Here is a 25,620-nt window from a genome sequence, read left to right as displayed (position 1 = left end):
GTGCGCATAAACTCGCCCGCAACCGCTCAAACGAATCTAATGTAATCAGTTGTGATGTCACGCTCATCGGAAGCAATTTGTTGTTATAAAACAATGCATAGTCTTCCTAAAGCCTTGACACATTTTGCTGTTGGCAGACGCTTGTATGAGCACTGTGTTTTGTTCCTGTATATGGCGCATTTCCTTTGCAACTTAGGTTTTATTTTCGTTTTTTCTTTCGTTCGTGTTTTATTGCTACAGTATTATTCCGCAATAGCAAGCTACAGTAATATTCTTTGTTAGAGTATTGGTTCTTACTAGTCAAAGTTACAAAAATGTAGCCCAAAACTAAAACAATGAAAAATTTCCGGAATTCTAAAAAATTCCCAGGTTTTTCCCGGTTTTCTCCCGAATGAAAAAATTCCCGGGTTTTTCCCAGATCTCCCGGGTCGTATACACCCTGATTTATATTGGGAAAAGAAGTACTGGAAAGTGACAAGACTGACTATTGCCAATATCAACCACTGCTGATCTTAGTCCTTGTTTTGGTGTGTACAAGACAAAAGCACAAGACTTAGTTCAGACCCAGCTATTGTTCAGATTCCAGGGGATTGGATATCCTGAGTGTAAAAACAGCAGAAGGAAGATGAACACACAAGGTGTAGTTTTACGGGTAATTGATTCATTTTAGGTTATAAGTTTGGAACAGGGAGTTAGAAGTTACTGTGCAAGAAGCCTATTAATAAAATAAGTTCCATGGTGTTTGAGTTAAGGAACATGGCAAAGGACCCTGTAGAAATTTGTAAGATTAAGTGAGAGGATCAAGGAAACCAACTGTTACAATAATTCTAAGGAGGTGAAACAGGACCAGAAGGGTAGGTCGCCGGGAACTCTAGTATAAAAGATAATCTAGTTTCATCAACTCAAGAGACCACGTCTTGATAAAATCGAGGGTAATATTGTGTATCGACCAAATACGGTCAAAACATACACCAGAGCGGAAGTGAGCTGCGACAGAGCTCCAAGTGAACGAGAGTGTTACGTGTTGTAAAGCAAAACAGGGCCAACAGACTAAAACCAGAGCCAGATTGGTAGGGTATAGCAACAGCCTATGGTGCTATAGAGCCTGCAACACCCAGAGTGACATTCCGGAATTCGGTACGGGGTCCACTGTTCGACCACCCTGGGTCATGAGACCATCCGCCGCAGGAGCAGAGAGCTGCACATGCTTGCTGGAGGGAGGTCATGCTGCCTCCACAGTATCACCAGCTGCACTGTCATCATGGTCACAGCCGGTGACATCACTGACAGTCGTATTCGAGTAACGCCATGCTTGCTGGAGGGAGGTCATGGCTGCCTCTACAGTATCACCAGCTGCATTGTCATCATGGTCACAGCCGGAGACATCACAGACAGTGGTATTTGAGTAATGCCATGCTTGGCTCTGCTCTTTGCACTGTCAGCAATGCCAGATGTCTGCCATTTCAGGTGAGAGGCAACTGGACACCTCACCAAGAGCTGTTCCTGATGTACTACAGCCAAGGGCCGGAATAAAAAAGTTAATTAAATAAATAAACTCTCATCCTGATGTCTCATTCCAATCTCCATGGGTCATTTAACAACACTAATAGCAATTTGGGATGCTTTCAGAACAAAAAATTTCAGAATAAAAAATATCAACTTGACCAATCAAACAACATTTTTGGGACACACTAAAATGACCGAGAAAAAATATAAAAAGGAAACAAAGGAAGAAGAAGAACAACTTAGCTTCTGTTATAGGTCACAGACATCCCACAACGCTGATAATGTCGCCTCCTCACTGCTGTGATGTCTTCTTTTAATCTGACTACTGGGGATCCCAAACACTCAGGAAGTACTCAATGAAGCATCCCACAAGCATTCCGTACAAGCTGTAGTATACTTTTCCAGAACACTTCTAATAAACCAAAGTTGGCCAGTTGCTTTCCCTACAAGTGATCTGATGTGCTTTTAGTAGTCTCAGATTGCTGCCCATCCCATCTTACAGATTGCTTATGTACACTGAGAACATTATGGGTCTCAAATGCATTTTCCTGGAGTATTCCTGGCATTACCTTTGACTCAAACTCTCTCGATCCAAAACAATTTGCTAGGTTTCACTACTGGGACAGTGACATATTTGAGTATCTGTTCCAAATGCTCCAATGTTTTCTTAACAATCTAGACGGTGGTATGGCGTCAAATGCTTTCCAGAAACTTAGAAACTCACTTGACTTATGTCCATGATTCAAAGGATACTTGTGTGTGTGTGTGTGTGTGTGTGTGTGTGTGTGTTTTGTTGACTCCACTAATTCTATCACCGGACAGCCACCTGTCCTTGAGAGTGAAACAGTATTCTTGCTTTACTAAGAAACAGAAATGTCAATCACTGAACCACTTTAACATGTTTCATTTCTTTGGGTGAATCATTCTTTCAACTGGTCTGATGCAGTCCACCATTATTTCCTTTCCTGTACTGATCACTTTAAATGACAATAGCACTTTCATCCAAAACTCTCAATTAGTCATATATATTCCAGTCTATTTCTTCCTCGGCGGCTACTTCCAAGTACCACCAACATTATTTGCTGATGACTTAATACATGCCTTATCATTCTCACTCTTCTTCTGTTGACTGACCTCCACATATTCCTTTTCTTGATGATCTGTAGGGGACTACTCCATTTCTTATAGCTTCAATAATTTTCTTTGCAATTCTGTGCTCCATTTGTATACCCCCTAGAAATTTATTTCTCAAAGTAAGACCTATGTTTGGTACTAGCAGAATTCTTTTGACGAGAAATCTTTTCCTTCTTGCTCGTGCTAATCTGCTTCTTATGTCCTCCTTGCTTCACCTGCCATGCTTTTAATTTATTATCAGGTAACAGAACTCCTTCACTTTGCCAACATAGCCCCCAATTTTGATGTTAAGTTTCTCATCTATCTCATGTCGGCAGCTCTTAACAATTTGTATTCTATGCTCCATACAATATTTCTTCTGTCCACAGGTCAAGTATTCACAAAGAACCATTTCCCGCATTGAAAATCACACCACTCCATCTTTCGGCTAATGGTACAGCAACCTCCTGAAATGTTCAAAAAAGAATAGGCAGTCTTGGTTGCAAAATGGTCTTTTATTTCTTTATTTTGTGATGCATTTCACTCTCACAGGATCATCATCAGACATCTGGAGGGGGGGGGGGGGGGGGGGGGGGGGTTCTTAGCACAAATTTATGGGTCAAGAATCATCTATAAAGATATACTATCGATTAAGTAAAGCAACTAGGAACCAAGACCTGAGTCGTAAGAAGAGTGTAACCAAAGACAAATTCACTGAGTAAAAATCCTTGAGGACCACTGGTAAGTGTACAGAAAATCCTATGAACATAAACAATGGCATGTCATGCAATAAAATTTACAGGACACATCCACTGGATAAAAATACCCAGTGGTTGTGTCCTGTAAATTTTATTGGATGACATGCCATTTTTGGTGTCTGTGGGATTTTCTGTACACTTGCCAGTAGTCCTTGAAGGTTTTTACCCACCGAGTTTGTCTTTGGTTATGCTCTTTCCACAACTTGGGTCATGGGTTCCAGTTGCTTTATTTAACTAACAATGTAGCTTTATAGATGATTCATGGCTCATAAATTTGCACTGGGGAAACTTGTTTTTCCCCCAGACATCTGATGATACTCCTGTGAGAATGAAACATGTCAGAAATTAAATAAATAAAACACCATTTTGCAACTGAGACGACCAATTTTTTCTTGAATTTCCCACATTAGGAGGAGGGAGAAGGATTAGTGTTCAATGTCCTGTTGACAGCGAGGTTATTAGAGATGGATCACAAGCTCGGATTAGGGATGCCCTTTTGAAGAAACCATCCTGGCATTTGCATTAAGCGATTTAGGAAAATCATTGGAAACCTAATCAGGATGGCCGGATGTGGCTTTGAACTGTTGTCCTATCAAATGCATGTCCAGTGGGCTGACCACTGCACTACCCTGCCTGGTAATTTTCCCACATTTGCAGATGCAAATCCACTTCACGAGATTCTCTAATAATAAGTCAGACCATTACAGTATCGCAGACACACATTGGTCTCAGCAGTCAGTTGGCACTCGATAGAGAAAATGGCAAATATGTCTGAAATCTTACGTTTTAACTAAAATTTAAAATGACTCGAATACCGAGAAAATTTATATATTGATGCCTCTGAAGAAATGATGTTTCCAGAAAAGTTGTTAGCTGATTGTAAAGAAAGGCAACGCCACTTTCAAAGTATTTCCACTTCATGCACTACTTTTGAAATGCAAAATAGCCACTCAAACAAGAGAACAAACCTGACAGTATCCAGTTACAAGATAATGGGTAAACCAGCAGTGCCATTTACCTTGTTTAAATAACTGGGAGTAATAGTATCAAGCAATTTGAAGTGGAACAAAGAGACTGCAGTGGATGAATGATACTTGGAACATAATTCTCAGACACTTTAGTGCACCTGTTACAATCAATCTCACAGTAGTACTGAAGTGCATGAAGGTTTTATCTATAAAGTCTTGCACGAGACATCAAAGACATTCAGAGACACACTGTTAGATTGTAATTGTTGGTATAACTCACACAAAAATGTAAGAGATATGTTCAAGGAAATTAAATGGGAGCTTTAGAAGAAAGCTGACACTGTTTTTTTGTAAAATCACAAATGCCCTATATAAAAATGCAATATTCAAAGTAATCTGCGCCACAATTCTAGAAGCTCTGTCAAATATTGCAGACAGGTGTCATGAGAACAACCTAGGAGATAATACTGAGCATGGAGGTACACAGATACTTATTTTCCCCTCACTTCATTTGCAAATAGAACACTGCACAGAGTGGTTTATACAGGTACAAAGTACAAGCTGCCATGCATTACACAGCAGGTTTTGAAATATATATGTAGAAGTAGATCAATTGGCTACATCTCTGTTTCTGTGATGCCATTATTTCTGTCTTCTTATTTAGCTCAATTTTTCTTAATCTCTGGTTAAATTTCTCTTCTTCTGGGCTCACATGTACCAGAGAGAGTCATTCTTTCTTTTCTATGACTGTTGGTGTGACAACTTCAAGGCTATGTTGAGTTTCAATCACATCAGCTGCATTTGGCCAGATGGTTTTGTATGCAGGTGAGCTAGAACTAACTGCAATTATCGGGGTCTGTGATAACACATTTAATCTACCAGTTGGTTTTCACACAGAAGATGGAGCAATTTAAAGTGCCACAACCACGTAAAACCAGTTGCAGGATGGGGAGACACTAAATAGTTCACTGAATAGGTACAAAATCCTCATTCAATTCTTTATGAAGTACTGTTCATTAAGCCTGAGACCTTTATCAAGTAGGCTTAATGGAAGAGAGAGTTAAAGAAGAGCAGAGATTTCTGTCACAGTTTCATTCAGGAAGTGTGGCCAGAAAAAACCATCCAGTTGGGAACAGGATTTATAATAACCAAGAGAACTAGAAAAAGCTTATTATTTTTTAAACCCACATATGAAAGAAAGTGTAGTTTTAGTATAAGAGGGGAATTTAGGAATATATCAACAGTAGATGCACATGCACCAATGTAGGAGAAGTATGATATATGAAAGGAACAGTTATATGAAGACTTGGAAAAATTATGTTGCCCAGTACAAAAACATGATTTGATGATAGTGGTAGGTGATTTCACTGCAAAAATAGGCTGGACTGGGCATCAACGTGAAGTTTCGGAAAAAATTCACTACACAAAGAAACAAACAAGAATGGAACTCTAACTGTGGAAGGAATAACATGATAAATAATAGCACCTGCTACCCACACAAAAGAATTTATCTGGATACCCAGAAGTCTGCAGTCAATGGAATAGTCAACCAGACAGACCATATTTTAGTGTATGCCTACCACTGCACCTCAACTGTAGATGTATAGAGCTGCAAGATGACCAAACTGTGACTCAGATCAATCTGGATAGCAACTAGTAACTATAGTTAGTAACTAACAACAGATCATAAAAGAGGATGAACTGGAATACTGAAAAACTTAAAATATTTCAAGGTGAAAGGTGGAGCAGCAGTGAACAAGCCATTATGGAAGCTACAGAAGAAAAAGTAGGCATGGGAAGAAATAGCAGAATCCAGGAATGATTTGATGAAGATTGTAGGTTAGCAATAGAGGAAAAGAGTAGGGTATGAACAAGGTTTAACTAGGAAATAATTATGGAGAAGAGCTATCAAACTGTGGAAGGGAAAGAAAAGACAGTGGACTAAGAAGAAATTTAGAGAACTAGAGGAGCTAAAGGAACAGAATGAAATAAGAAAATACTATCCCGCTGTAGGAAAAACAAGGAGCAGGTTGTAGCCAAAAATAAAGGCACACTTAAGTAAAGACGAGAAAATAAGGGAAGAAGAAAACATAGTGGCCAAGTGGCCAGGATGCTTCAAAGAAGCACTACATAAAAGGCTAGAAAAAGAACAGATACCATCACAGGAAGAAAGAGGAGAGCTGTAAATAAGCACTGATGCAAGAAAACAGACACCGCAAGAGGTTTCTCTGGCTGCCCACAAGCTGAGAAACAATCAAGTCTATGGCAAAGATGGCACCATCTCTGAATTAATAAAACGTGGTGGAATGCTGTAACAAAGGAACTACACACACGAACATCCAACACATGGTAAACTGAAACTATGGATGTATAACACACTATTTATCAACACAGCTTATAACATCTTCACAAATTTATTCAAAGAAAGAATTTAAAAGTGTGCAGAAAGCATACTTGAGGAATTATCAGTGTGATTTTTGAACAGACAGAGGAACAACTGATGAAATATTTGTGATCAGACAAATGATGAAAAGTAATGTGAACATAAAATAGATCTGCACTACCTATTCATTGTTTACAAACAAGCTTTTGACAGCATTAATCGCCAAGAATGTGTACTGAGAGAGGTTGGTGCATGTGCTATGCTAATAAATCTTATCAGGATGACAATGATACAGACAAGAGCAGAAGTGAAGACATTCAACAGGATAGATGAAAGCTCTTTATCTCTATCAAAGGAGTGAAGCAAGGTGATAGTCTCTCCAATGTTTTATTCAATCTATCTCTGCACAATGTCGTAAATAAAATCAATAAAAAAGATAAGATATTTATAGAAACTAGCCAGATATGTGCATATTCTGATGACATGGCCATAGTAGGAATAAAAGCCAACAAATTTAAAGAAACATACCTTGCAATTGAGACAGAAAATTGACCTCATAGTAATGAGAATAAGACAGAAAATTGACCTCATAGTATTGAGAATAAGACAGAACATATGATAATGTCACACTCTGTGGCCAGAAGAAACCCTAAAGATCCAAACATAAATGGGAAATGTTTCAAAGGAGTGTCCTCTTTTATTTACCTGAGATCCTTCATGTCAAACGATAACAGCATTGGAAAGGTTATGAGGGAAAGGATACAAGCAGGTAATAGAGCTTACTTCACAAATCTAGAACTCTTCAGGAACAGCCATGTTATAACAAGAATGAAACTATTAATATATTAACTCTGTAGTTCAGTAGTTGTTACATATGGGTTGGAGGTATGGATACTGGCAGAAGATGACAAAAATGTTTTAGGAATCTTTAACAAAAAAAGTATGCAAAATTTACAGCCTGATAAGGGAGAAAGAAGGCTGTACGACAGGCTGTAGCACCAAGCAACAAATATTAATACGAGGAAGAGATACAGCAAAATCTGTCAAATCACAATGAATACAACAACTAGAACATGTGGACACAATGAGGATAGAATACAAAACAAAATGTCAAAACGTATAACCCATGCTATTAAGATGAAAAGGGAGACCCAGAGGAAAGTGGATTGATAATGTAATAAGGGGATCTCGCCAATGCGGCAGTCCAGGGTTGGAAAAGAGCTGCCGAAACACGAGAAGCATGGAGGAAAATAGTTGAAAAAAATCAAGGCCCACCAAGGGCTGTACTGCTACCGAAGGAGAAAAAGATCTAAGAATATCTATCTGGAGTGATTTAAGGTGAATGACCACATAAATCTAGTCACAGAATAGGTAGATGCAAAGTTCACAACCAGTGGAAGAATCCTATGAAAGTGTAATTCATGCGTGGAAAAGTTCACTTCCAAGACCAACACTCACACGTTTGTTAAATATTGTTTGTTAGTTGGAACCTTCACTAAGTTGGATTAATGGAAAAGATTTTATTAAGTGTTTTACAATTGGTCACAAGCTTGTCTAGTCAATGTTACAGAGAGAAAGTATTTACTGAGATCAGCTGCGACATTATCAACATATGTTAAAGGCTACAACTAGCTTTCTTTGTCCACCCCCCCCCCCCCCCCAACCCCACCCATAGTGCCGCAAAAAAGCTCATATAAAGGGGAAATCAAGATGCCGTGGGTTGTGAAGCAACTATTGAAAGTATACACCTGGGTAAGAATATGTACTGGATCTTTTTTAATTGCAATTAGCTCATATGTAGATAATAGAAAACAATAAATCATTTTGGTCCAATTATGTCATCAAAAAATTCACAAATGAATAAAACATATAAACAAAATCAAGTTACAAATTTCCTGGGTAGCAAATTAATTACACTCAGTTCCCCAGTTTCAAAAACCTCAATAGGACCTACAGTTTGCATTGAACTATTTATTAAACTTTCAACTCACTCTGGATATTTAAATAAGAAACAATACAAAAAGGACAGATTGCTACTCACCACATAGAGGAAGTATGCTGACACACACACAATGAAGAAGAATGTTGGAAATGTCTCAGTTCTCACACAAAGTATTTCTTCAGAAGTAGAAAACCACACACACACACACACACACACACACACACACACACACACACACACAGAGAGAGAGAGAGAGAGAGAGAGAGAGAGAGAGAGAGAGAGAGAGAGAGAGAGAGACTGTTGTTTATACTTGCGGCCTGACAGTACCAATATGTGCTGTCCATATTATTGTTAAAACTGATCTACTCCTGTTAGTGTATGATTTCCAAATTTAACTCCATCAGCATCAACCAGCATGACTGGACCATTGTTAATCCCTGTCCTCCATCTGTCGATACTTGGCCCCACTCCCACTTTCCATACAGTTATGACAATATTACGAAAAGGATAAATTGCTATTCACCATACATAGGACCACGAAAAAACTGCAATACATTTAAGCTCTTGGCCAAAGGCATCCTTCTAAAGCAGAAAAACACACACAGAACTCACATACACATAACCACTGTCTCTGGCTGCTGAGACCATACTGTGCATAGCTATTGCACCTGATGGGAGAAGCAGTCTGTAGGTAGTGAGGATAAGGACTCTCGGGTAAGGAGGGGTAGCAGGGTAGAGGTGGGGGCAGGTGTAATGCTGTTTGTGGGTGCATGCAGGCACGTGGTGGGGATGGGCCTGCTAGGTGCAGTCAGGAGATCTGAGAGCGGGGAGCAGGAAAGGAGAGAAGTAGAGAAGAACTAGTAGGTGCATTGGTGTAGTGCGTAGCGCTTGAGCAGGGGTAGGAAAGGACAGGTACTAGCGAAGGTTGAGGCCCATGGAGTTATGCCAACATACAATATATTACTGGAAGAGTTCCCACCTGTGTAGTTCAAAATAGCTAGTTTTGGTAGGAAGGATCCAGATTTCACAGACGGTGAAGCAGTCACTGGAGTGAAGCAGGCTGTGTTGGGTAGCATGTTCAGGAACTGGCCACATTTTGTTGGTGGCAGTTGATGCAGACAGATAGCCATTTCTGTTGGTTGTCATGCCCACATCATATAAAGGAGCACAGTGGAGGCAGCTTAGTTTGTAAATCACATGACTGCTTTCACGGATAGAGGTTTCTTTGATGGGACAAGAGTAATGTGGCCAGACTGGAGAAGGTGATGATGGGAAGCTGTAAAGGGCAAGTTATGCATTTAGGTCTATTGCAGGGATTGAGCCATGAAGCAAGGGATTGTTAATAGGAGTGGAGTAGGGAGGGATAAGGTTACTGTGTGCGTTTGGTGGGTGGCAATATACCACTGTGGGAGGGATGAGAAGGGTAGTGGGTAGGATACTCCTCACTCATGGTACTAAGAGAGGTAGTTGAAACTTTGATGGTGAATGTGAGTCAGTTGCTCCCATCCTGAGTGGTACTGTCATGAAGGGAGTGTTCCTTTGTGGCCGGTCAGTGAATAAGCAGGAGGTGGTCGACGACTAGAGAGACCGTGCATGGGGGAAGGGTAATTTCGGTTTGTGAAGGCCTCAGTAAGACCCTCAGTATATTTGGAGCAGGACTGCTCATCTCTACAGATGCAACAGCCATGATCATCTAGATTGTATGGAAGGGACTTCTTGGTATGGAAGGGGTGCCAGCTGTTGAAGTGGAGGTATTGCTGGTGGTTGGTAGGTTTGATATGGATGGAGATACTGACGTAGCCATCCTTGAAGAGGAGGTCAACACCAAGGAAGGCAGCATGTTGGGTTGAGGAGGACCAGATGAAGCAAATGGGGAGAAAGTGTTGAGGTTCTGGAAGAATGCGGATAGTCTGTCCCCATTTTCAGTCAAGATCACAAAGATTTCATCAATGGATCTGCACCAGGTGAGGAGATTGGGATTCTGGGTGGTTAGGAGTGATTTCTCTAGATGACCCATGAATAGGTTAGCATAGGACGGTCCCATGTGGGTGCCCATTGCTGTGCCACAGATTTGTTTGAAGGTGATGCCTTAAAAGCAGCAGTACATGTGGGCAAAGATATAGTTGTCTTGATGACAGGGAAGGAGGTAGTAATTTCGGAGTCAATTGAGTGATGGGAAAGGTAGTGTTCAATAGCAGCAAGGCCACTGAAATTAGGAATACTAGTGCAGAGGGAGTTGGCACAAATGGTGACGAGCAGGGTGGTGTGTGGTAATGGAACAGGAACTATGGAAAGTCAATGGAGGACATGGCTGGTGTATTTTATACAGTAAGGTAGGTTACAGGTAGTAGGCTTCCTGGATGTTGACCTCCACTACAAGGATGGGTACAGCAGTACCTCTACTCCTATTGAACCTACCAACCACCAGCAATACCTCCACTTCGACATATGCCACCTGTTCCATACCAAGAAGTGGCCTCCATACAGCCTAGCCACCTGTTGCATCTGTAGGGATGAGCAGTCCTTCCCCAGATATACTGAGGGTCTCACTGAGGCTGTCACAGATTGAAATTAGCCTCCAAACATTGTACAGAAACAGCTCTCTCATGCCTTGTCTTTCCACTCAACTGCCACCTCCAACTGTCTGGTCACAAAGGGGAACCCCCCTCGTGACTCCGTACCACCCATGACTCGAGCAACTGAATCACAGTCTCTGCCAGTGTTTTGACTACCTTTTACCATGCCTTCAAATGAGGGATATCCTGACCACTAACCTTCCCACACCTCCCAAAATGGTACTCCTCCACCCATTGAACCTGTGCAAAATCCTTGTCCATCCCTATCCCACTCTGCTTCCTACTCCTCAACCTCACAACTCATATCCCTACAATAGATCCAGATGCAAGACCTGTCCCACACATCCTCCCACCATCAGCTACACCAGTCTGGTCACAGGCATTTCCTTTCTCATCAAAGGGATTGCTACCTCGAAAAGCAGTCATGTGACCTGCACACTCAGGTGGCACCACTGTGCTGCTTTATACATGGGCATGACAACTAACAAGCTGGCTGTCTACTAAATGGGCACCAACAGACTGTGGCCAAGAGAGAGCTGGACCATCCAGTTACTGAACATGCTGCCCAACTTAACAAGCTTCACTTCAGTGACTGCTTCACAGTCTTGCCTTCTGGATCCTTCCTCCCAAAACTACCTATTTTGAATTGCACAGGTGGGAACTCTTTCTGCAATATATCCATTGTTCGCATTACCCCATAGGCCTGTAGGCCTTAAGCTTCACCATTCCCTGTCCTTCACCTACCTATCCCCTTCCCTGCCCCTGCTTCAGCACTACACAGCCTTCGACTCCACCAATGCACCCACAGATTGCTTCTCAAATCATGCGCAGTTGCTGTACGCAATCCAGTCTCAGCAGCCAGATTCAGTGGTTGTGTGTGTGAGTTGTGCTTATGTGAATGTGTATGTGTTATCAACTTTAGAAGAAGGCCTTTTGGCCAAAGTTTAAATGTATAGTGGTCATTTTGTTGTCTCTCCCAGTAACTCAATGTCTCATTTATATGGTGAGCAGACATCTATCTTTTTCATAATGTTCTCATTATTCCACCCTGCATCTTCCGTTGTTTCATCTTTCCGTATTGTTGTTCTTAAAACTAGGAATTTCTATTGAGTTTGGTAATAACCCAACTTGATGTAATGGTGCTGTTGAAAGCTACTAAGAAAGCAGATATATCTGCACTATTGATTGCCAAAAGCCACAACATTACATGTATGCAGAAGTCAAGCAAAAAATACTTGGAAAGCATGAAGACCCGCAAGATAGATTCTTAATAACTTTTAGACGGCATTCAAAAACAAGCTAAAGACAAATTTAACGAAACTCCTTAACCCCCTCCCACCCCTTCAACCACAGACGTTGCCATGGTGAGGTGACTTCAGTGCCTCAATAATAAGACAGCTAGACTGTAGGTGCAACCACAACTGAGGGGTATGTATTGAGAGGCCAGATAAACATGTGGTTCCTGAAGAGGGACAGCAGTCTTTTTAGTAGGTGCAAGGGAAACAATCTGGATGACTGACTGATCTGGCCTTATTACATCAGCCAACATGGCCTTACTGTGCTGGTACTGCGGACAGCTGAAAGCAAGGGGAAGCTAAAGCTATAATTTTCCCAAGGGCATGCAACTCTCACTGCGCTTGAGGGAAGTGTGGGGGTAAAAACCATAGAGGGAGACCAAGAGATAACGACAGTAAGCAGATTCTAATGGATGTAGGTCGCAGTAGTTATTTGAAGATGACAAGGCTTGCACATCAGACCAGTCTTCGGACTGAGGACCACAACAACAACTAAAAAACATGCAATAGGACCATTAGTAGTAATGATATATTTCAGTTGCTAATCACATGATAGTAGTCATTCTGAGAGTCTGCTCAAGGACCACTGTGTTTCATATCATTGGTTTCTAAAGCTTTGTTAACAAACGAAAGTAATTATGAAATTGAAAATCAAATTACCCAAAAGAGGAAAGGTCTCTTGAACCCCTGGAAAAATTTTCCTGTTTGATTCTATATCAGTTATACCAAAGAACTTACTCTCTCTCTAGTAGCAGTTCTTCATTGGCCACTGGTACAATCATGCACTCAAAGCAAATGGATACAGAAACATGTCATTCTATTTTCACTCTCCATTCATGGTATTGTTGAACACTATTACATGACATTGAATGAGTTGTAGCTGTCTGTACCTGACCTGCCACTCCTTTCTAACCGCCCCCAACCTACCTCTTTTTCCTCCTTGACAAATGATCTAATAATTCCGAAAGATAGGATTAATGTTTTCACTTTTTGCGTGGGTCTACAGGTATTAAGCAAATTGTGCCGCCTTAAGTTAAGTGCTGGTCAGCCATACTATATCTTTTTAACTATAGATCTTGTTACATAACAGATAGGTACTAGACAGTCATTGTAATATTCTGAGGCAGAGTAATGCAATAATTATTGTAATGATTCTAAGATAATGTTACAGACTTCATTTTGATATTCATCAACACTTTTGAAACATCAAGATGTTACTCTATCGTATTTCATCATGTCAAGCCTGTAAACAAATGTTGCCAAAGAAAAGGTTGAGGCAAGTTTCTACACACAGTGCCGTGTGTAGGTTTCTTTCTTTTTTTTTTTTACAATAAATAAATAAATACCATGACTGTTAGTAAGTTGAAAGTTAATTAAGCCATTTTTGTCTCACCAGGTAATAGGTCATGTTTATAAATTTTATTTGCAACAGAGAAACCCATGCATAGTATTGTGTGCAGAAATCTGCCTCAACCTGCTTTTGGCACCATGTATTCACAGCTAACGCATTATGAACATACAGATTTGTGCAGCTGCCTTTGAAAATAAAATCCGATACTTTGAAACTAGACATATTATGAAAAAAAGAGTAAATAAAGTAGATGCTACTAACAAAGTAATTTCTTAATGTTTCCAGAATTATATTTTCACTCTGCAGCAGAGTGTGCGCTGTTATGAAATTTTCCTGGCAGATTAAAACTGTGTGCCGGACCGAGACTCGAACTTGGGACCTCGCCCGCGAAAGGCAAAGGTCCCGAGTTCGAGTCTAAGTCCGGCACACAATTTTAATCTGCCAGGAAAGTTACTTAATTTCTCAATGCTGAAATTTTGCCGCTGCAGAACCAACATTTCCATTTCAACATCATGGAGATAGTTACACAAAAAAATTTAAGAGAGAAACTTCCTTGCACTCCAACATATATCTCATCACAATACAAGGAATCTGACAGCCACCATATAATTATTGGAAATTAATTACTACATCCAATGCCCATCACCTACTGTTTCCAGTAAAAAAAAAAAAAAAAAAAAAAAGAGACACAAACTCCCAAAACTGATCTTTTAGTTGTTATTACTATTTCCAATCATGAGAGTCAAACAAAGAACACAAAAATAAATCAGAAGCACTAAATTATCAGCATGCAAAACAAGATTTGGTACGCCAAGGCTATCAGTGTTGACAATGATAACTGTCACACTCCAGATAGCTTAATCAGCAGGTAGAGGAACAATGTATAAGAAACAGAAACGTCCACAGAAAATGATATATAGGGTGTCTGGGTTAAACACAGAGTAATAGAAAATGTAATAACCTGAGATGTAACTGAGATATATATTGGCAGAGTGCTTCTACAAGTATTGTAAATCAAAATGCTGTGTGTGTCTGCTTGTGGCAGTTGGCATTGCGTGCAAATGCACATAACTGCTTTGTTCACGTATATGCACACTGGTAGCCACAAGGACTCCACAGTATAAGGTGTTCTGAGCATTTTCTCTTGTGGAGCTAAAGTCTGTTACACTGGTACAGCATCGTTTTCAGCTTGTATATGGGCTGTGACCACCTGATGATGTTTCCACTTATGTAACAATCAAGAAATAGGACAAACGGCTTCAGGAAACTGGGAGTTTGCTTTCAATGTTGGCCCATCACACTAAACATGCAATTCCGGACACTATTGTGAATTACAGTAATTTCTATGCCTTCCAGCGGAGCTCTCGTGAAGTCAATCCGACAAACAAGCATACCAGACACCAGTTCGTGATCTACCACATCTGCGTCATCGTGTTGGTGCAGCTATCACAATTGTCATGCCACTAATGGTGTGCATATAAAGGTGCAGTAGGTGTGCAAGGAAACATTATGAATTACTGTATTTGTACAAACATATTATCAACATATATCAGTTCCTCCTCAAGTTATTACATTTTATATTATTATACATGTAACTGAGATGCCCTGTACACAGAGAAAAAGAAATACATCAGACATGAAAAAAGGCTGTTATTTTTCCCTCTCTGCTACCTGTCTCAGTCCTGTGGAACTTCAGTCAAGTAAAAAAGGAATCAAGTCTCAAAAGCCTTAGATTTATTTAATAAAAGTTATATTTATTTTGTACTTAACTTGTTTGTCATTGCAAACAATCATAGCAATCATGGAACATATCATTCCGTCAAATTAACCTTTTTTTTATTTATTTTTTAACAAAAGGACACTGAACTAATAAGCTATCTTGCATGGCTGTTAGCTCTGGCCCAACTGTTTCCGATACTGATCACCAGTAAGTAGGGATTGTAAACTGTCTGTTACATGTCGAGACATTATTGTGACTTTTAAATTAATGTTTAATTTTGTTTAAAAAAATAAAAAGTTCCTGTGACAATGAGAACAGAACTCTCTTGACTGTCTATATTTTCGGAGAAAAACATACAACACTAGACAAATAAATTATGGAAAAGGTAGTAAAAATGAAAATTCTTTCATAATCAGCAACTTTTCCAACAATATACAGCAAGAACATCTTGAAGCCATCACTTTTCATAAAAACACCCAATGCTGTATGTATATCTCTCTGTTATTTTTCATCAATAGTGGGAAGTCAAAAATAACGCAGCAAACCAATAAATTTGAAAATAAATCTTCTCAGTCATAATTAGAAGGAAAAGTATGCCTTTTTTTACCCTTAACTACTTCTCCCTGCTCATTGCAAAATGAGTCCTCTATTAAAAAGCTACTACATGCTGAAAAAACTAACATGTCTTTCAAATTAAATATACTTGTCCAGAAGCCAAACTGAATGTGCCACACAATGTTCAATATTCAAGAAAAACACAAGTCAATTGATTGAAATGTAACTTTATGAATCAGGACGGTTTTTATCAAACATGTATAATCTCTTTCAAATGTCAATAAACATACATTCTTCATTATTAACATTTCTCACAGTTTCTGTCCCATTTATTGGCATGTGCCCTTTATGTGAGACAATGATGCATGAAAAATTAAGGTAACAGTCTTACTATGATGCTATACACTTCTAGAACAACAAATCTCAATACCTGGTGTCCACCGCGCAAATGATTATGACTTAAGAATCTGAGAGGTCTTCAATCACATCCACCAAGTCTTTATGCTGTCTTCGTATGTGACGAATCTGGTGCGACTTGCGCTTACATCGCTGGGGACAAAATGGGCACTGAAAGGTAGGCTCCTTGCCACATTCCCACTGAAGATGCCTCTTCAATGAATCCTTTCGAACATATGTCCGTCCACATTTTGGACATGGAAAAACACCTCTCGATCGCAATGCACGGAGTGAAGATTTATCCTCTGATGCTGGACTGGAAAGTTCTTCACCTCTTGTCGTAGACCAACCAACCCAAGATTTGACGTCATCACTGGTTGAGTCTGCAAACCACATAATTAACTACGTTAATCAGAAATTAGGTACAAGATTAACCAGACTCATAATAATGTAAAAAGATATGTATTTTGCAAATTGCTTGAGCTGTTACCAATGAAGATGAGCCTTAATGTCTCTCACCCATAGATAATAAAAAGAACAAGTTCTGATGATTTCTAGATAATTCATTGGCGAAACAATTTTTTTTTCTTGTGAAATGAGCAACTTAACTTACTTACTTACTTGCAGTAAGCCAAATCAAAGTTGGTGTGTTATGAAATGTACAACACTTAGTGTAATGACATTACCTTTCAGTAGAGAAAAGTTTCTTGAACTTTAAAGCTCTTGACAACGAGAACTACTGAGTTGTTACAAAATCAATAGGTAACTACACTTTGAACACAACCCTAGCGTACCATGCTCCATGTCCACACCACCCATGTCTCTTTAAATAAACAAACTACCCACCTTTCTTTCTTTGCATTGACATAAGAAGAAAAGTATTAGTATCACTTATTAAATTGTAATGAAAAAAATTAAACTTCTTCTTTTGCACTGACATAAGAACAGAAGTATCGGTGCCAGTTATTAAATTGTAATGAAAAGAATTTATCTTAAAAAATCCTTAAGGCCCTCCTGCTGATAATAAAAGATTTTAGAATATTACAGAGGACAGTTTAGTTTCCGTAAAAGGCACATGAAATGTCTGTGCACAAGAATTAAATAAAAAAATACCTCTTTATACTGAACACAAAAGTACCTTAAAGTACAATAGCAAAAATAATTCACTAAACTACTTGATGTTCCACTATGGATAATCCCCTGAAAATTTGCAGACCAAAAATTCCATAAACAACTTTTGAAACTTCATGCATCTGAAAAGGCAGTCTTCACAAGAATAAAATAATGTGTTTATGTTCATTTATTTACTTTTCCAGATAAAAATTGGTTAATCCAGTGGATCACTGTCTCAAAGTACAGGTTTTGAAAAAATAGAATCCTCAACATTTCACTGGACCAGCATTAGTAATATTATCTTTTAGTATCAATATATGTTTGTAGGCAGCCCTCTCTCTCTCTCTCTTTCTCTCTCTCTCTCTCTCTCTCTCAGTAATGAACAGTACAATAATTAGCAGCCTTTTATTAAAGTGAAATGTGGAGGAGAGAATGCAGTTGTGCAACAATGATTGCAATTGTTTTGTCTTACAATTATCGTTACATAATGGTGTAGCTTACTCTGGAAACAACAATACACAGCTAACTGAACAATATATTTTGAGTGTTGACAACCGTATACAATATTTCAAGATATGAAGAGGTAACTGTAGAATTACTTTAACACAAATTATATTTCAGCTGATACAGATATCGACAGTTCACACAATGAATAATAAATACCTTATGATTACAGAATTGGTTCAGTTTTCGCAGCTGGCTTGCTAAAGAAATGTCTAAAAACAACAAAGATCATTATCAAGCAGCATTATGTTTTGTCAGTTATCAAGGTAGAAACACAGATGAACAAACATCACCCCCAAAGTGTAATAAAAATAGACACAGCGGGACATATAAAATGCTACTCAGTCAGAAACGTCAACACCCTATACTAAAAGTCGTCCATTAACTATCATCATTGATTACCAGAAAGCTATACAAATAATTCTTATATAGTGGCCATGTATCACAGAAAAATCAATTCACATGGACTGATATAATTCAGTTTTTTATCACATACACTGCAAAAACAAATGTACAGGAGAAAAACCTATTCTGTCTTGTTGTGAATATTTATGAAACATATGCTAATCCTGCTGGCAATTACTACGAACTGCAGAACAAGACATAGTCTGAGGCATGATGACATACTTGTTAGCAACCTGTAACAATAGAGTTTAAATTACAGAGAAATAATTCGGATATATGGTATTAACATTAAAATGTGTATTAAAATACAACCATATGGACCTAAGACAATTTTGATAAACCCTATACTTCCAAGTACCCCGGCATCTTTGTCAGATGGTAGCCAATATATGTTTTTGAAGTTGGTAACTAACTGTACATTTTTCCTATTTTCATATATAATCTGCTCCTCGGAGCCAATCACATTACAAGCGAAAAGAGAATGTCTAATACTAAAACTTGTTCTACCAATACCTCACATGCACTTTTTAACAGTTTCCTAATTTTACTGGCAACAACACTTATTACATACTGTGTTTGATCTTCAAATAAAAGACCTGTAACATAATTTCTAAATGCATATTTACATCAAAAACTTCAACAAGTCAGTCAAATCTTAGAACACTTAGAATTCTTGTACTATTTGTAACCATGTCTCACAGCTGAGAGCTAATTTGCTTTCCCATCTTCATAATATTTTTAAATGAGCATGTTCATGGCTATGTGACTGACTGAATAGCAAAGGTTGTCCCAATGGTTAGTGCGTGATTAAGAAATGGATGCATATCCTTCTATCTCAGGAATCTGTATACTCAAACAGCACAATCTCAACCTTTTCTTTGCTTTCCAAAAACCCTAATTTCTCATCATACAGTGTCAAAATACGACTAGTTCACCAATGCAAATACAATGACCCAATTTACTTATACATACAATAAAAAGTGAAATTATCATAGAATTCGATGTAACGGAAATAATTTAGACACTAAAAACACAATTTAAAAAAGTTGACAAAGGTTGCTTTCAAATTATTTGTTGTGTAAGACTTGCAACAAATTATTTTTCTCTGTCTATAAAAACAAGCTGTGTGTGTGTGTGTGTGTGTGTGTGTGTGGTGTGTGGTGGTGGTGGGGTGGGAGGGGGGGGGGGGGGGGGGGATGGATGTGTTGTTGATTTGTTAGCACTGAAATATAGCTGGATTTTACGGAAAAAAAAAACACAACAGATGATCTGAGCAGTTTATCACTGCCTTTAATAACAACAAATATCATTTCATCTAATTACAAAAGCAACTATGGCAGTAACATTCCAGATTCAGTCAATCTATGTTCTGTTCAACAGTACCATATGCAAGCAGTACTACAATAGTTAACAGTATTGTTTCACACTTGAAACAAATCATAAAACAACTACTGAAGTACATGTACACTATTTTATACAATCGGTTCCATAGGATGAAACTTTTTAATATGGCGAATCAGATTGCTCTTTTGAGTGCTCTGCCTCGGGCAGTAGGGACACTGAAACTGTGGCAACTTGCCACACTCATGTTTCACATGTCGTTGCAAGTTCCCCTTAAAGCGGTAATGTTTGCCACAATTAGTGCAAACAAAAGGTTCTGCACACTTTGAAGATATCTGAAACTGAGGTTGCAGAGATCCAGCAATGTAGTGGCAGCTCTGTAGAGACGGATGCCATGCGCTGGGACCTGTGAACACTGAAAAGTAGCAACACCATCAGAATTTAGATCTTTTCCCCCTTATGCAAATTACAGGAAGATTTGGCCACAAAAGATACATTCCCTGAAAATAAGTCTCTCCAAAATATGTTAAACATATACTACCCTACATCATGGTCCTAATGAAGACTACACAAGGTGATATGCAACCATGTAAGTATAAGTATCCCAACATTCAGTTTTAAAGCTTTATTGATTTCCTTTGCAACATATGCTCATGTCATTTAGCACAATATTTACATCTCAATTACAAAAATATATGGAAGTCAAAAGTTTTAACATTAATAATTCCATTTCTTTTCAGAAATCATCACTTGTTTGGATGAAACATAGTATAAGATTGCAAGTAATCTAAAATAAAATTAGTTTAACGAGTTATTCACAAAGGAGAGGCTTAATGCATTGAACAAATCCTCAGACACTGAAAGAGAAAACATCTTTTCACCATTTAGTAACGAAATCTCAGTGTTCTTGACATACGTAGACATAAAAGATTTCCAATGGAATCCAACTCACTAGAACGCGTCAAAATCAATGTTTTCCTAAACCTTCAATCTCAAAGAGCATGAGTCAAATTTTAGCATATGTCTGCAAATTTAATTTTAATTTGCATTCCTCACATTGTCATAGTCCTGTTATACAAATAAGCACCTAAAAAGAAATACAACAAAATAATGCCATAACAATTGCAAGTATGTGATTAGATTGTAGTAATAGTGACAAATAGGACACAGTGTTAGCAGTGATATTTCCATTCCTTTAGTTATACACAATAAACTGCTGAAACCAAGATACACTAGCAAAATTTAAAACAAGTCTGGTACTAAAAAATAAAAGCAGTTCCATCACATTAAACTTCATGGTGCTACAAATAAAATATTACACGGTGAAGAACAAAAGTACCAAGAATAGTGTGACTATAATAAATTTCAATGCAAACTGAGTAGAAATATCAATTTCCATTTTGATGGAATTAATTATATATGAAAAATTTAATACTTACCAATTTTGGAACACTGTCTAGTAGGTAGTTTTCATTTTTAATGTGCACATTTATATTTAACATGTATGAATTCCAATGAAATACTGAAGGGCTAGGAATAGACACTTTGTAGGAACACAAAATGCAGTGATATACCAGGCCTGCCCCAATTCACATTGTAAAGTTAAGTAGGGCTACACAATGTATATAATTTCCAATTAACAATTTAGTAAAAACTTACCTGTGAACAAAGAGTCTAAAATCACAAAATTCAAAATTTAAACAAAGACAGGATAGAGGATTTCAACAGTCATGTAGAAACACGTAAGCCAGAGGTCAATAAAGATCTCTCTAATTATGGGGATTTTTTCCCAGTGTGGGTGCTTCTTCACTATCTTTCTAAAGTGCTCATTTACTCTCAACTCCCCCCCCCCCTTTCTCTCTCTCTCTCTCTCTCTCTCTCTCTCTCTCTCTCTCTCTCTCACACACACACACACACACACACACACACACACACACATTGATCTTAAAGGATATCAAAATTATACTGACTTCCATAACCATTATCTGAACCAATTAAAAAAAAAAAAAAAAAAAAAATAACACCTTGGTAATTCGTTTTGCAGGTCAAACAAAACAGAAATTAATCATCTCCAATAGACTCACAGTTAGTAAAACACAGTTATCTTTCAATTAATCATTAAGCTGGTAAAGTAAGGACACAATGGGAACTTAACGAAATACAATCCTGGTGACTAAATTTAATGATTGGTTGTAATTACCAAGAGGACATTTTGTTCAAGTGAAACTATCCCTTACCTGGGGAATCTACATACACATCAGATTGTACAGTTAAATCATTCAGCCTTGAAGAGTGCTGCTGCTTGCAAAACATTTCTCTGGCCCCTTCTTTGCTGTAGATGGTAGAGTACTTGCCCACGATAGGCAAAGGTCTCGAGTTCGAGTCTCGGTCCGGCGCACAGTTTTAATCTGCCAGGAAGTTTCACATTCAATGTAAATGCTCCTGTCTGACATTTATCAAATAGGTCATTAGTGATTTAGCGCAAGTTTAGTTGCCACAAGAATGTTGAATAGAGTCAAAAACTATTGAAAACCACAGATAATTTAAATCTGCGTGTTTGGACAGTTTTAGACTGTGTTGTGTGATGAATTGCCAAAATCAACTTATATGAATGCACAATAAACATTGTGGTAATGTGTACCATAGCCTGATGCCTACATTTGCGACATATTTAAAGCATTTTTGTCATCAAAACTTAAACTACAAGGTAAATCCCAAAAAGCCTTACACGGTCGTAGACAAATTTCCAGCAAGTATTTTGGTGCTATTAAGAATTATAGTCCAGCTCCAAGGTTAAATGGTCACCATGCTATGCAAAGGACCAGGGTACAATTATCACTACCGTCAGGGAGTTTTTTTCCTGTGATGGGAGGATGGAATAGGTTGCACTTAGTCTCGTGATAACATACAAGGAGCTCCTTGAATGAAAAGAAGCAGCTCCACAGTATGAGAAACTGACATCAGCCAAGGGAGCTGCGGGCTGACATACTGCCTCTTCATACCGAATCAGAATTACTCTGAGCAATGGCAGAAGACAAAACAGTGGCCAGTGGGCACCGAATGGCCCATCATGGCTAGTATGCGGGCTGGTTATGTACATACATAGTAAATAAACCAAAAAAAGGGAAGGCGGGAGGGCACTACAAATTGTGTATGCACATTGGGCAACTAATGCTACATGTAACCTAATGAAATGCTCAGGAGACACTATAACATGTTTTGCATACTGAAAAGAATTAACCTTACCTCTACATAAAATCATTCACCACTTCATGCTTGCAGTTTACAAGGTTAGGGATTAATGTCCAACTTGAAGTCAACTGAATCTACTGATGCCGGAGGTCAGTTTTGTACTGTAATGTAATGACGACATGTGAAATCAATACACACAAACAGAAAGGGAATAGACAACTGGTAATATTTCTTCTGCATCTATATTAGTCTGGAATATTGGTTGTGGAGATGGGCCAATATATATATATTTTGCACACACTGTGCATTCCATTAATACATTTACATCCCTATCAAAATCCCTAATTTATCACTGTGGTCTAATGTTCTCAAGTTTTTAATAACAAGCACTTCCCCTGCTTAAAATTCTCTATTGCCATAGAGGTCTGGTTGCTTTGTTGATTCTAACCATACACAAAGCATATGGTCAACCTGGGTAATGTTAAGTTGAATGTGCTTTATTAAGCTTAACGGCAGTCCTAGATACTACAAAACATTTTACAAACATATTAAATGTATCCAGAATGAGATTTTCACTCTGCAGCGGAGTGTGCACCGAGATGAAGTTTGGAAAGTAGGAGACGAGATACTGGCGGAAGTAAAACGAGGCGTGAGTCATACTTGGGTGGCTCAGATGGTAGAGTACTTGCCCACGATAGGCAAAGGTCTCGAGTTCGAGTCTCGGTCCGGCGCACAGTTTTAATCTGCCAGGAAGTTTCACATTCAATGTAAACAGTCCACAGTGCCAATTACCCTCAGTATCAAAAATTCAAAAAATTAAAATGTGGTAACTTGATGATGCATCTTGTTCATGTAAATATTGTAATACACTTTAAACTGTACAAATCAACGACTGTGGTAGCACAGAATAATCAAGGTGTTCAAGTAAGGTTATTGATATGTAGCTCCTTAAACACACAAGTGCACTAGAATGTCAACGCTTGTTAGCTTTAATAGAGTTTTGAACTCCAGCGTTGAAATTATTACGAATTCTATTTCATTTTAACAGACTAATGAGATCTCAATGGATCATACTGTGAATCTCTGATAGTTTTATAGCAACAGCAGCATTTCATTACAACTAGGCCTTGATCTAATTACGAGAAATGTTATTTCAGTAGGTGTTACACTCAAACATTAAAATAAATAATCAAAGAAGACGTGAAAACAAATGTCGGTGTCCATCTGAAAGTTACAGAATACAAAATCTTGTCGCCTGTAAGCTAAGGTTACACGCTACCTTAAATGCAACAGTACAGAGTATAAACAATTTTCACATTTTACAGCTTGTAATGTGCACGAATCATGAGCGAATCTACAGGTGACAATACTATATGTGTGTGTACAATTATTTATTTTGTTGTGACGTAGGTACACAATTAGCGACTGTTAATATATATGTAAACATCTAGAAATCGCCTCATCAAGTTCTGCTTTCCAAAAGTAAAACTTCTGTTAGATTGAAACTGACTGCGTTGGAAACTACAATTTGTTGTGAAATTTCGATTCCTACAACCTGTCATTTCCTGTCGTAGCTGCTACACTAGGTTATAACTAGATGCTAAAATATACGTCAACAGACACTAAAGAATACCATGTTAACTAAGTATCCACTTAAATTCAGTGTATAATGTATTTACTTGTTTATGTAAAATGGTTAAATCATTAACCATGATTGTGTTACAAAAAATCAGTTGCGTTGTCAGTACTACCTTATGCATCCGTATGGACAGATTCGTTTACTTTCGTAACCATTAAGTAGTTCGTAATCCCTGACACAATAAGAATTCTCAGCCAGGTTATGGCTGCACGCCCACAGGCTTAACATTCGCAGAGACGCCAACGCTTTCTGAAGAACTGAAAACAATTTCCACTGCCACTGTATAAATGAAGAATAACGGCAATCATCATTCGTACGTCACTAAAAATTTCTTCGTTCCAAAAACCACCAAGCATCACTGTAAACAATTCACTTTGTATACACAAAACTATAGACAACTGGACAAAGATGCTACAAACTGAAACCAAACAAAAAGAATGTGCGCACAAGTATTTCTTTCAATTGAACAATGTTGATAGCATTGGCACCATGGTATTGTTAGGGTCGGACCTTTAAAAAAAATCCAATAATAGATGTAATAATACTGAGTTTCACTCAGCAGTGTACTCAAAAGGATTATATTCAAATTGACACCGGCGTAAGTTCGCCCCTTGCAACCTAAATTTTCCGAAATTATGTGCCCGCACCTTATAAATATTGAAAATCTTTTAGAACGTTCTAATATTCGTTTAAGACTTCAAAGGGTAACTGTTGTGGAATGTGTTGAAAAGAGGTAGCAATATTTTTCAAAAGGAATTAAGAAGCATTTTTTCTTTTTTCTCCTTTTTATTGAATGTCATTAGCTTTAGATTTCAGCTGTACAAAGCCAAGTTCACAGTTGCCAGAATTATTGAATGAGCTTC

The 25,620-nt window shown here is 38.3% G+C and overlaps 1 long non-coding RNA gene across 2 annotated transcripts; it reads right to left on the bottom strand.

The window, feature by feature from the left end:
* Positions 1-19,850: 19,850 nt before the first annotated feature.
* LOC124607205 lies at positions 19,851-25,170 on the bottom strand. 2 transcript variants are annotated; one of them, XR_006978788.1, is made up of 4 exons: positions 24,870-25,170; positions 23,173-23,279; positions 22,164-22,334; positions 19,851-20,341 (listed from the first exon to the last, which is right to left on the bottom strand). It is a non-coding gene; the product is annotated as an uncharacterized LOC124607205 (long non-coding RNA). The 2 variants fall into 2 exon arrangements; XR_006978787.1 differs by lacking the exon at positions 23,173-23,279.
* Between the last annotated feature and the right edge of the window lie 450 nt (positions 25,171-25,620).

This window comes from Schistocerca americana, chromosome 3, assembly GCF_021461395.2.
Source record: "Schistocerca americana isolate TAMUIC-IGC-003095 chromosome 3, iqSchAmer2.1, whole genome shotgun sequence".
Lineage (NCBI taxonomy): Eukaryota > Metazoa > Arthropoda > Insecta > Orthoptera > Acrididae > Schistocerca > Schistocerca americana.
This window is presented reverse-complemented; position numbering and strand designations above follow the sequence as displayed.